The sequence below is a fragment of the Condylostylus longicornis genome, unplaced genomic scaffold, assembly GCF_029603195.1.
Source record: "Condylostylus longicornis isolate FDR11 unplaced genomic scaffold, ASM2960319v2 ptg000080l, whole genome shotgun sequence".
Classification (NCBI taxonomy): Eukaryota; Metazoa; Arthropoda; class Insecta; order Diptera; family Dolichopodidae; genus Condylostylus; species Condylostylus longicornis.
In genome coordinates, this window is record NW_026578048.1 from 1,347,914 (window position 1) to 1,361,061 (window position 13,148).

A 13,148-nucleotide genomic window follows, 5' to 3' on the forward strand; every position below is an offset into this window, starting at 1 on the left:
TCTTTTAAAATATTTCCGGGAATCTTGATTATGTCAATTAAAAGCCTATAGCTTTGGACCGGACAATATTATAAAGGACATTATTATCCTTCAATATGATGTTAAAATGAAAAGTTTTCATATTGTTTTCCTTTTTTTTTTTTTTCAATTTTTATTTTTTTTCTGTATTTTTTAATGAATAAGTGATTCTTTTGAAATTAAATTGAAAATTTAATTATATATTTTTCATATACACTTGAATTATGTATGTATACGTTTTTGTATATTTACATGTATACAATATTATATACTATTTTGTATAGATGAATACCTTGCATTTAATAAATTAATTATTTCGTTTTATTCTCTCTCTTTAGAAGATTTAATTTTTCAATTTGTTGAAAAACAAAAATTTTTTTTAAAAATCTGGAACTTTCAAAATGTCTCCATTTTTTTACATATTACGCATGAAAATTAAAAAAAACAAAAATATAAAATTAAAGATAAAAAAAAAAATGAGAAAAATTGCAATTATCTGATTATCCCATTAAAGGATTCTGAATTTTCATGTGACAAATGTGTTGATAATACTCAATATTCGAGTGTATCTTATGAATCCTGTTATTATGGTAAATTGGGAGGAGAAAAATTTACATTTAAAAATAATTTAATCACAAAATTCAGAAAAAACTGTACTTTTAATAAAAAATGAAATGTTTTTTAAGCCTTTCAGCAAATGATTGTACGTCATCATTATGTAATTTTTTTTTCTTCTTTTGCATTTTTAAGTGCAGGAAGTGATTTTGCATTTTTCGCGTACATGTCGTGTTTTTTTTTTTTGGTTATTGGATTTGTCCGCTTTATTTAAGTGCTTATTTTAAAATTTACTTTTACTTTTTTCTACTTATGATTAAAAAATATTCCTTTTTACTGTTTGGTTTGAAATTACGAGTAGAAGAGTTCATAGATTACAATTTCCAAATTAATTCTTTTTACAACAGTTTTATTGATTATAGCACTAATACAAATTATTGGCATACAACATAGAAAAATGTATAGTTAGGTTTTTAAATCCATTTCAATTTTGACAACTAAGGATTTGGATTAACTATATTTTATTTATTTGGGATCTATATTGGAGTACTATTTGTTTGGGAATAGTATTTGTTTAGGATTTCACACTAAATCTCACTTTTTTATTTGCCGGCGTAGATTTAAAATCAATAAACTCAAAAAGTTAAGCTCAAATTTACCTGTTTTTAACCTTCAATGAAGAGTTCACATGTATTTATTTTGTAAATTCGTTGTGATTAAATCAAAATCATATAATTGCATCAAAATTATATGAGATTGGAATTATTTGGTAAACATAAAGTAGCTACAGTAAGATTTGAACACAAGGTCGGATTTTGAATATGTACTTATGTATTCTTAATAATCCGTCTCTTTCCTGCTGCATGAGGTTAAAATAAAGAACAAACCCAAGTCAACATCCAATATAATTATTTTTACTGTTACTCATCTGCGAAATAGTTTAACTCGACCATGGAATCACATGTAACATAATCTGTGTTACATTAAGGATTCAGGGATCTGATGTGTCGCCGCCAGCAGAATATTGGATTTGTAATATAGTGTTTATAATGCGACGATATCTTAATGGCAAACATGTCGTGCTTCAAGCGACGTCAGTAAGAGCTGTCGTGAATGAAAGGAGGAGCAGAAGATAACCCATCTAATTTGTGTTGGCAAAAAAGAAATGCAGGTAAATGCTAGGTATCTAAATCAATTGCTAAAAAGCTCGGGGTGACTCTAGTGAGGTTGGGAAATCGAGCGGTATCAGACACGGCTTATGCGTACCTTACGGTGGCAGCGTTAACTCAACTTACCCCCCATAAAACAGTAAAACTTTCTTCTTTTGAAGGAGAGACGTTTGAATGAGGATTCAGATACATAAATTCAACAGGGATTAGCAATTAAACACAAATGGAAAGAATGCGGTTGTCTGGAAATTATCTTCAATTGCATCTTAGTACATAAAGCGCATAATATTCGTAAGTTCTAAAGTCTATCAAAATTCTAACTTATAAGTGTATGATAAAGCTAGATCATTCAACTACAACACCAGCAAAACCTCTGTTTACCTCCTTTGTGAATTCTACAAAAACAATTCAATCCAAAAAAACTTAATTTAAATTTCTATCGAATTTTAGACTTAATCCGCTTTCAAAACTAATAAAATAAAAAAATAATAATTAAGCATTATTGTGTCGATTTAACAATATTAATTGATTGTAAATTTTTTAACTAAATTCAATTATAAAAAAAAATCAATTATTCATATACTTGAATCGAAAAATTTTTTTTTTTGTTAATTCCAGTAAGTGATAGACTAGTTGAAATTTTAATGAACGTGCTACTATAAAATATTGCCTTAAAAATTTTGTCCTCCTGTTAATAGAAAATTTTTAGCATTAATTAAGTTCTGAACAAGTGCCTATATTTGAATATAGTCAATTGATTTATCGAATAGTATGGAATCTAAATAAAAATTGGAAAAAAATTTTCATTAAATTAATTAGAACACCGGTGTTAATGAAATGAGTGGTTACTGCTTAACAGAATTCATTATATAGCAAATGAATGACTAAGAGTTTTACTGTTGTTTTTCTATATGCTGTTTAAGTAAATACAAGTAATCCGGCCCTAGTGTTCGTAATCTGAAAATGGGATAAGAAAATCTTCCAATGATATTAATTTCTTCTTAAGATTAAGATTCTTCGATTTTAGATAATAAATTCGAAAATACCCAAAATTTCGAAAAATACTTAGAAAATTACTAAATAGAATATGAATCTTTGGTTACGGGTGGTGAAGAAAGGGTTTGTTGTGAACTACATACTGAGAAAATATTGCTGGGTAATTTTTCGAAATCTTGTACTTTAAGTGTTTTCGAAATTAAAACAAAACGAAAATTGAATGCCAGACTTGCTGGAGTAATACAGAACTGACAAATTTTATCTTCGAATTCGGAAAATTTACAAAATAAGTTACGTTAACAATTATCTTACAAAACTCAAGGCATCAGGAAAACAACCGCTTATTACAGTCTTCCCTCTTATTTATTAGGTTCAACTGTATTTTAAAACTCTGCCACATGAACTTAATTATTGCCTTATAAAAAAAGTAAATTTTAAATTTCATTAAATTTAAAATATAAAATTAAATTGTAATTTTTTTTTTGTCTATAAAATTTTTAATATTTTAACAATGGCAATTAAATTTTAAATTTTTCAAAATTTTTTAAAACAAAAAAGTATTACCTCCTTCTGCAGCCATCAATGAAATAATTAAAACAAAGGAAAATTGAAAGGGATGGCAAAAAAGGTGAAAAAATGAAAGAGTAACATTTTTCATTCATTATAATTTTAATAAAATCATCACTACCTCACATTACAACAAAAGCCTATGTAATAAAAATAATAATAACAATAATCGCAGAAGACACACTTATAAAAAATTAAACGGAACACCTTCCCTCTTTTATTTTGATAAAATGGTAAAATGCTAATTCGTAACAAACTTATCTTACAAGACCCATCTTCAAAAAAAAAAACAAAACAACAGAAGAACATCATAGTAGAGAAACCCTCAAAAAAGTTAAAAAATTCACAAAAAAAAAAAATCAATTCAATATTTTTTTTTTTTCGTCCTGAAAAATGTAATGATATGTAAAGTCATTGATAAGAAAAACTTTGTCAGACATTTTGACTTTTTATATGTATATGTGGTAATATGGTATAGATATGTATATAGTATGTGAATAAAGGTGAAAACATGTACAAATTTATGGTTTTCAGTTTTACTCTTTGTTTATTATTTTTTTGTATTTGTTTGTGTATTTATTTGTTTGATTATTTTTATTTCCAATTATGCACTTGTAGACACAATACATATTATTATTATTTATTATCTCGTATGTATATGTATATGTTAAATTGTTGAAGCATTTTGTTTTTTTAATCGTATTAATTTTACCTGTATTGCTTGGCTGTAGTTCACGTGCCATGGTAAATGTTATAATAAATAATTGGTTTGTTTAAAAATTAGTGTGGACTTTAGTATTTTTGTGATGAGAATCGGATCGGGCCGCCAGTAGTATATGGTCTAATTATTAAAGAGTTCATTGGACTATGGTTTATTTCAAAAGGTCTATTTTTTACTATATTTAAGGCAATAATCAATAGATTTGATTAAAATTTGTTTTAATGTTTTTGCTGCTTATATGAAGAACTTTTTGGCAAAATCGGATCCTAGGCTTTGGACGTCTTCTAAGGCCATACATATTGATGTAATAATTATATAGGAGGAGCGATCATTATATAATTGATTTTAATTCCATGCATAAATTCATTGTATTGGACCAAATTTTTTATTCTTAATCCCCTTAAAACCTCAGGAAATTGATGTAATTTTTTTATGCAATATTACGGCACGCAAATATGAAAAATATCCCATTGATGTCATACTTTTATTTTACTGTTACTGTTATATATTCTTTTTTTCTAACTTTCAAGTTTTGTGTTAGTAAATATTTTCAAGTATATAGCACGTGTGAAAATTAAAAACGAAAAAAAAGAAATTATTTTTCGAAAAGAAAATTTTCAGGTTATTTTCCTTTTAAAACTTTTTCTTTCTCTCCTAATATTTAAGCACATATTTTATATAATGTAACGTATGTACGTGTATATATTGTACAATTGAAAATTTAGAACAAACAAAACTTGATCAAGCCGATGAAATATAGTATTTTATATATAAAAATTCATGTGTGCAATTATTTTATACATATACATACAAACATAACATGTACAAAAAGCAATAGAAGCAAAAAAATTAAAAAAATAATTCCAAAACCTCACAAAATTAAAACTTTCTCTACAGTTATTGTTTTTAGAAGTTTATTGTTAAAATCTCAAATAGATTTTGTTCATTCGACTCAACGTACTATATATTTTTTAAGTAAAATTCATAAGTTTAAAGATACTTGTATCTACTTTAATGTTTGCACATGAAAAATTTGTGAAACGCATGTTATAGGATTGTAGCATTTTAGTGTGGTATTGTTTAAAGACGATGAAGCAATGATAAAGAGCAAATGTTCGAGTAAATGTCGAAAGTAAAACGAAAATTACTTGACAAATAATTTTCGTTGGAATTAAAAATTAAAAAATATTTTAATATTAATTAATATTTTGGATATTACTTAAAGTTCTGAGAAGAATCAGTGGTATCAGTAATTTAGAATTTTAGAATATAGTTACTAACAACCAGATATTTGGGAGCCTGCAAAATAATCAATATCTGAATTTTGAAAATTTTTGAATCATATTTCTTTTTTCCTCTTTACCGCTCTATTACATTGAGAAAAAGCCAATAAGAAATCAGTAAATGTACATAGAAAATTTTTGATAGAAAATTTCAATAACAATATACCAATGGAAGTCAAGCCGGCATAATTAATATTGTTGTTAAAAAAATTATAATGCTTTTTTTCCTGGTATTAAAGAGACTGCGTTTAAAACTTCAGTAATATTTTAATTACTGCGATAGCAAAATAATATCTTTGAAAATTAACACGTTGATTTATTTTTTGTTCATAAATCATACAGTGGTATAAAAAATTATCTCTTATATTTCTAGTTTGAATTTTATATAAATGGTGTTAATATTTTATCCTTACGGTAGGCTCGTTACCTACCTAGTAAGCTCAATGACGTAAGAAACTAGTCTTCATGGTTAAACAATTTCTTAAAATAAAAAATAGCAATTTAATTAACAGAAATTTTTCAAAAATACATTTTTTTTTCATAGAGTACCTATAATGCTTTTTAAATAGACAGACAAGTTATATTGATTTTTACTGAAGGTATATGTGTATTAATTTATTTCTTATAATAAATGAGTGAATAGGTTTTCCAAAAACTAATGAATCTTTTACATTTTTATTGAAAATTGTATAATTTAAAAGCATTTTAATTTAATCAAAAAAAAAAAAAATATGCAAAACTATAAGAATTTAAAAACTTATAAAATTAGAAATTATTATAAAAGAATTTTAAAGATTGATGTTGTAACTATAAAATAATTTAAATATTGGCATTCATCTGTATATGTTATATTAATAAATATGTTATACGTATTACGTTATATACATGGTGAACCTGTTATGTGATATAATATCTCGGAGGCGGAAGTGTTGGAAAATTTTATAAAAAGAATCGTTCCTGTGTGGGGATCCACAAATTAATATTTAACCCCGTCATCCCAGTTAGAAGTTTTTGGTTTCGATAAAAAAATTTATGAAATTAAATGGCTATAACTTCCATAATTATTACGTGATTTAAAAAAAATTAATATACAATAGAAAGCTGAAAAGTAGGTCTTTAATAAAAAAAGGAGTGCGTTATTTGAAGTTGAACAGTGCGTTACTTCAAAAGTTGTTGAGGAAATAAGTAAAAAAAAGAGAAAAAAAAATGCCAAATTTTTCATAAGAGTACCAATTACTAAAAAATTTACCCTATTAATTTTTTTTTCTTTCATAACTTGAAAGATTTTCTGTTGGTCTTCAAATTTCTTCTGAACATTTTTTTTTTGATTTCCCGTTTCCGAGATAATTTTGCTGTAAATTGAACGATTTTTTTTAAGTTAAATTTAAATCGACAACTTTTGTGTCGAATCCAAATTTTTGCAACTGGGAGTTTAGAGGTTAAATATTCACTAATGGCGCTCAACATCCCATCCACCTTTCTAGAAACGATTTTTTCATAAAATTATATATCACGTTACCGGTTCACCCTATATCTGTATTTTCTAAATATGCGTATGAGCTAATCCTTATCATATAATGTACAAGTGCATTATATGATAACAAACATTTTTCTTTAAAAGTGTGTGTGAGTAAGTAAGTCTTTAGAGGGAAATTATCTTATCTTTTTTATTTTCATTTATACTATAACACTAGATCGATTCGTCCTTATTCATTCAGGTGAAGTATTATTTGCTATTAAATTCTAAATATTGTATAGGATAAGATTCTCAGTAATATAAGAATAATAATAATAAAAATAATAATCAAAATATGTAATAAAAAAAAAATGTGAATGTGTAGGAAGAGAGAAGGTCAGAATATTTTTTGTTTTTTTTTTTATTTTTATTGAAGCGAGAGTTATAAAAATAAGGAATGAAGAAAATTTTTGTAATAAAAATTTTTTTAAGATACAAACAGTTACTTTTGGTAACTAAAACATATAAAAAGAAAAAAAAAATAAAGATCCTGATTCCTTTTGCGATTATTTTTAGAGAATTTATGACCGTAAAAAAAATTTTTTTTTTCTTGTAGTCCTTTTCATATTTTTGTTTTTATGCTTTTCTTTAAATTACTTTTTAAAGAACATGATTTTTTTTTTCTATTAAAAAATATTTTCTTTCTATATTACATTTTTTTTTTGTATCCCTCCAATAGATTATCTTTCCCTGGGTTTCTGTTCATAAAACGCATTTTATATACATTCGAACATATGTGTAATCTTATGTACTTATATTATGAAAATTGTAAACTAACATAGGTTCCTCTTTTTTTTTTCGTTTTTATTTTATGACTCTGAAAAAAAGTATCCTTTCGGAAAAAAATCATATATGAAATAAATAAGAAAACTACATCATATCATTATATTTCATATAGAAGGATAGGTAAAGGTTATCCTGTTCATGAAATGAAATTTTTGGTTTCTTTTTTGTTTTTTTTTTATTTATGTATTTTTGTATGTATATTATTATTGCCTCCTTTTAGCGTAAAAGTATATGCGGTCTAATCAAGAGAATGGCATACCTATAATAAATTATATAGCCATTTATAGAGAGTGTATAACTATAGTAAAAGAATCCTTTTTCAATGTATAGATATTGGATTTGTATATATAGATATTTAAATATTTTTATGAATAAATTCCAGGGATGGTTTGTGGGAAACCATTGTGAGTGAAATTAACTTATTTGTTAATATTTTTGAAAAGAATTCCGGTTGAGTATAACTGATTTGAAAGCAAAATAGATACTGTCATTCACTTAAACTTATTTGGAATTTACAAGTTATCGTTTCCATATTTCCAAAGGTCCATTATTTAACTTCCGCTTTGAAATTTTTGAACTCTAACATACTTAATGTAAATGGATTGGAATGGGAGCTAAGAATGTACCCAAAAACCTAGGTATGTAATATTTTGTTAGTGAAATCTCTAATTTTAAGTCTGATGAACTATTTAAGTTTTACATAAAATGAATACGCTTTAGTTAAATATCCTGTTTTGTTTACTACTTATTCCTGTTTTAAGAAGTCTAAAAAATTTCATATATCACACGTATTCTTTCAAGTTTAATTTTTAATTTTCTGAAATATTTTGCTCTGTCTATTAAATTTTGTTTTCAAAATAATGAAAATTAAAATATTACTGTACAATTAGAATCTCGCATTATTGAACTTTGCATCGTAAATTTCGTTCTTCTGTTTGAGACGTATAATTATTCTCTCACGAAGAACAGAAAATCGACTCTCTTTGAAGAGAGAGAGAATTAAACACAATTCAAATTGGTTTTTTCTTTTTATGAGAAAAAGAAAATTTGGTTTGGGGTAACGAAAGATAGAACAAAAAATTAATTTTTTTTATTAATTGTTTTCCATTTTTGAACTTAAACTGTGTTAAAATTCCTGAAGATCTCTTAAACAACACTGCATACACTATTATAATAATTTGATCAGTTTTTACATTTAATTTCTAAATTACCGAAAAATACTGAACAGACTTATTAAATTTGTGAGTTTTTGGGATTTTAAAGATTTTATCTCTAAAGACTTTTTAATTTTTTTATTCATCATCCAAAAATTCAAGAGCAAAAGTGTTATCTTTTTATTATGTCAAAAACTGTAAAGCTCTCCTTATTCCGTTGAATATTCTACAAAAACCATTATATTATTTTTAGCATTCCCTCATTTTAGTACAATTGCGTTTGCTAATTTCATAACTGGCCAGTTTATACCCTATTTATTCATACATTTTCATAATTCTCCTGTTATATGAAACGGTAAATAATAATATTTCTTACCGCTTAATAAAGGAGTACATTAGGAGCAATTTTATTTTTTTATTCTTTCATATTTTCTTTTTATCCCTCTTTTTTTCCACGGAAAAGGATATACACACACATTATTACATATAAGAAATAGTAAAAAATGTAGAAAAAAATAAGAGGAAAGGAAAACTCATAAAATTGTGTTTTTTATATGTTATGTTAGTAGTGTATAATAAGGAACCTTTTCGGTTCTACGAGTATTAGGTCAATATAGAAAAAGAACCTGTTTTTCATACTAAAAAAAAAATGTTTTTTTTTGTTTTGCTTCTGTTTTACAAACTCATCAAGTCTGCTGAACTACTGCAATGTTCTAAAATTGTTGTTATTATTCATAATAATAATAATAAAAAAAATAAGAATGTTAAAACCAGGAAAAGAAGGCCCTGTAAACATAAAATGAAATGTCATCAATAATATTTTTCTCCCCTCATTCGTTTTTGTTGTTATTGTTTTTGTTTCCTATACCTCTTTTATTCTGTCGGGTCGAACCATAATTATATATGTAAAGAGAGTTTCGAAAAAGAATCAGCAGTAGTAAAACAAGAGTGTATAATATGCGAGAAAGAAAAAGTTCCTTTCAAGGGCCAATAAATGATTTATGTATGTATGAAAAATCTTTTTTATATTCTAGGATAACATTTGGTTTTTTCATTTTTCCTTCTCATTTTTATGGATTACTTTTTATTTTAGGGATATTTAGGATATACTCAATTTATTTATAGATGCTTTGGTGTTTATATGTTTTATTAGTTTTATAAGGATTGATGTATTTTTGTTTTTTTCGTCTCCTACCTTCTTCTCGGCCCATTTTTATGTCGGAAGAAAAAACATACTGAATATGAATGAATTATAAATGGTTATGTCGGTATATACGTAGACAGTAAAAAGGAGGTAGGTGAAGGGAGGAAAGGCAAGGTATCAAAAATTAAAATGTTTAAAAAGGGTATTCAAATATGGAATTTTCTTTCTTTTTTTTTCTCTTTTTTTTTATTTATATTATGTTTTGAAAGTGAATGACTTTTATGAAAAGAAAAGGAACTTGTTACACAAAAGTTTAGATTTGTATGTTTTCTGTTTTCCGTTTTTTTTTTTTTTTTGTAGAGTATTTTGTAATAACGTATGTTTATGATATAAATGCTATGATGAAAATGAGATTTATCAGAGATGAGAGTAAAAATATATTTATAGATTATTTTTAGATTTTAAGGAAAATATTTCAATTCGGCTTGATATTTAGCATATTTATTGAGTGACACAACATTTTCTGTGTCAATTTATGAAAATCATTTTGTCGGAAATCAAAACGTTTAGAAAACATACCGATAAAAATTTTTATTGGATATAGAGATTTTGGAAAAATTGATGGGAAACTTTATTAATTTTTTGGAATATAAATTCATTGTAGGGCTTGCAAGCAAAGAGAATAAGAAGGACCAGTTTATCAAGAAAAATATTCAATACAAATTAATTATTAATCATTTAATATGAAAACGAAATGTGGGAATATTAGATTTAAAACAAATTAGGAATATTAGATTTTAAGATTCTTTTCTCAGTCCAAATCCATAACATCAAGTTGACTTGTTTTGTTTTAATTCTATCTGTAACTGAGAATATTTTCAGAATAATATTGAATTTTTTTTATAGTTAAGTTTCAGAAAGCAATATCATTACTTCGTCTGCTAATTACAAATTTTACGCAAAAAACACTATAGGACTTAAATAAATTTTCTTCATTTCAATTCTTATATCTTTTACATTATCCCCTAAATGTATGCATTGAATTTTTATAAAGTTACTAAAATTTTCTTATATCAGAACTCGTAGGACAATAATGGGAAATTTATTAAAATATATGAACAAAATGATTGTAGATTGCAGATTTGTACAACGGGGGCAACAGTGCACCACGACCCCATATAAGGATCTATTGTACACCTTCCCCCTCCTAAAAGCAAGAGCATCACACTCCCCCAGGAGGTGCACCGAGGTCTCTCCATACTCCTCACAGAATCTGCAAGTATCCTCATTTTCCAGGCCCAACCGACTGAGGTGTCCCCTAAGCCTGCAGTGACCCATCAAAATGCCGGTGAGGACTCTCACCTGGTTCTTGCCCATCTCTATAATTTTCTTAAATCGCTTCTGGTCATAATCTCCCAGGAGCTCCTTAGCTTGCCGCAGCCCCGGGAGACTTCTCCAGCGACAAACAAAATGATAAAAATTTTTTAATTAAAAGATGGCACTACTTGTGCAGGAATTGGCAATGATTAAAAAATGGGATTGAAAATTGTTGAAATTTCCATAGTAATCAAAATTGTCCAATATATTCGTTTTATATTTTGTTAAGAACGAAGAATTTTTTATTAGTGCAGAATAGTGAAGTTTAAATATGGTTAATTATTTACGGGTATGTGACGAATTTTTTACGAAGTTGGTGAAACATTATACGGTATATGAACAAAATACAACATAAAATATGGATTTTGTAAATTGAACAAATATTTTTTAAACACTTTGTACTTTTTATGGGAAAACAAATAAGAAAACTTTATACATAATCTTTTCTTCTCCATACCAAATGATTATTAAAAAATTTTTCAATATTATTTTTATTATTCAATAAACCTTAGGTTTTTCTAATTTTATTTATTTATAAAGAAAAATAATTTCTTCTTAAAAATTTTCAAATAAATGAAAATATTTTTTATATAATTTTGTAATTAAAATGGTATCAGTGTAGTTTCCTTTTTAATAACATTCAATTTCAATCTTTAATACGAAACTTATTATGTTCCTATTATGTTGACTACCATACGATATCATTTACATTATATGATTTGGATTTAAATTTCATTTTAATTCAAAAGAATTGAAACAAAATGTAAGAGAATTGCATATTAAGACTGTGTACATACAAATTCAATTTGTTATATTAAGACAAAACATTGTGCTTTTATAAGTTAGAAATCATTATACTTGAATGACTCTTTAATAGTGCTTCTTAAAAAACAAAATATTTTATATATTGTAGTTACATAAGCTATTTGGAAATAAACTATAGTGCATAATGTGATTCTGAATGATTCTGAAATTGATCATGCGATTTTGAATGATGGGAACTGATAGTTGAAAATTAAAAGATAAAATTGATTTTAGTCTTTTAAATAAGGCTATAATTTTTATCTCGTATGTGTGCTTATTTCGATGCTTCACTACTGAAGAAAAATAACTCTAATATTTGACATATATGGGCACAAAAGACTTCGATTTATTTGTCTCGAACGCAAAACAGCTAAGAAAATAATTGCAATATTTTCTAAATTATGGAGATATATATACATATATTATTGCTCAGCGTAAAATTATGCTTCGACATTAATCGACATCAAATTTTCACAAATTGCTTCTTTTTTGCCAAGAAGGGCTCTTGTTTGCTATTGTAATTTTACTAATTCCGACAACCAGTTTTAAGGTTATTTAAAATATTTCAAAAACTAATTGAGAAATTAATAACAAATTTTGTAAAAGTTGGTCCAATTACATTTTACATATATTCTGAAATTTTTTATGGAGTGGCTGCACTAATTGGGATAGCAGCCATACAATTCCAATATCAAATTTTAAATATTTGTAAAAATAGTAAAGTTACATTCATTAAACTCAGCAGTCCAATAATAGAGCAGACATATTCGTAAAGGTTCTAAATAGAATGCTTTAATAGGTTCGAGTAATTGTCATACAATAATGAAAGCTAATTCGAAATATTTCAAAAACAAATTTTTAAACTGATTGTCGAGGTACATGTTATAATTCAGTCGGTTTATACTTGTTATAATAATTTCAGTTTGTCCACCATGGCGTTCTCATTAAGAGTCCCAATTTTAATAAAATTCAACAAATTATTATAATTATATAAATTTAATTTGAATAAAAAAAAATTCATTTAATTAATATTATATGTGTAATATAAAATAATATTT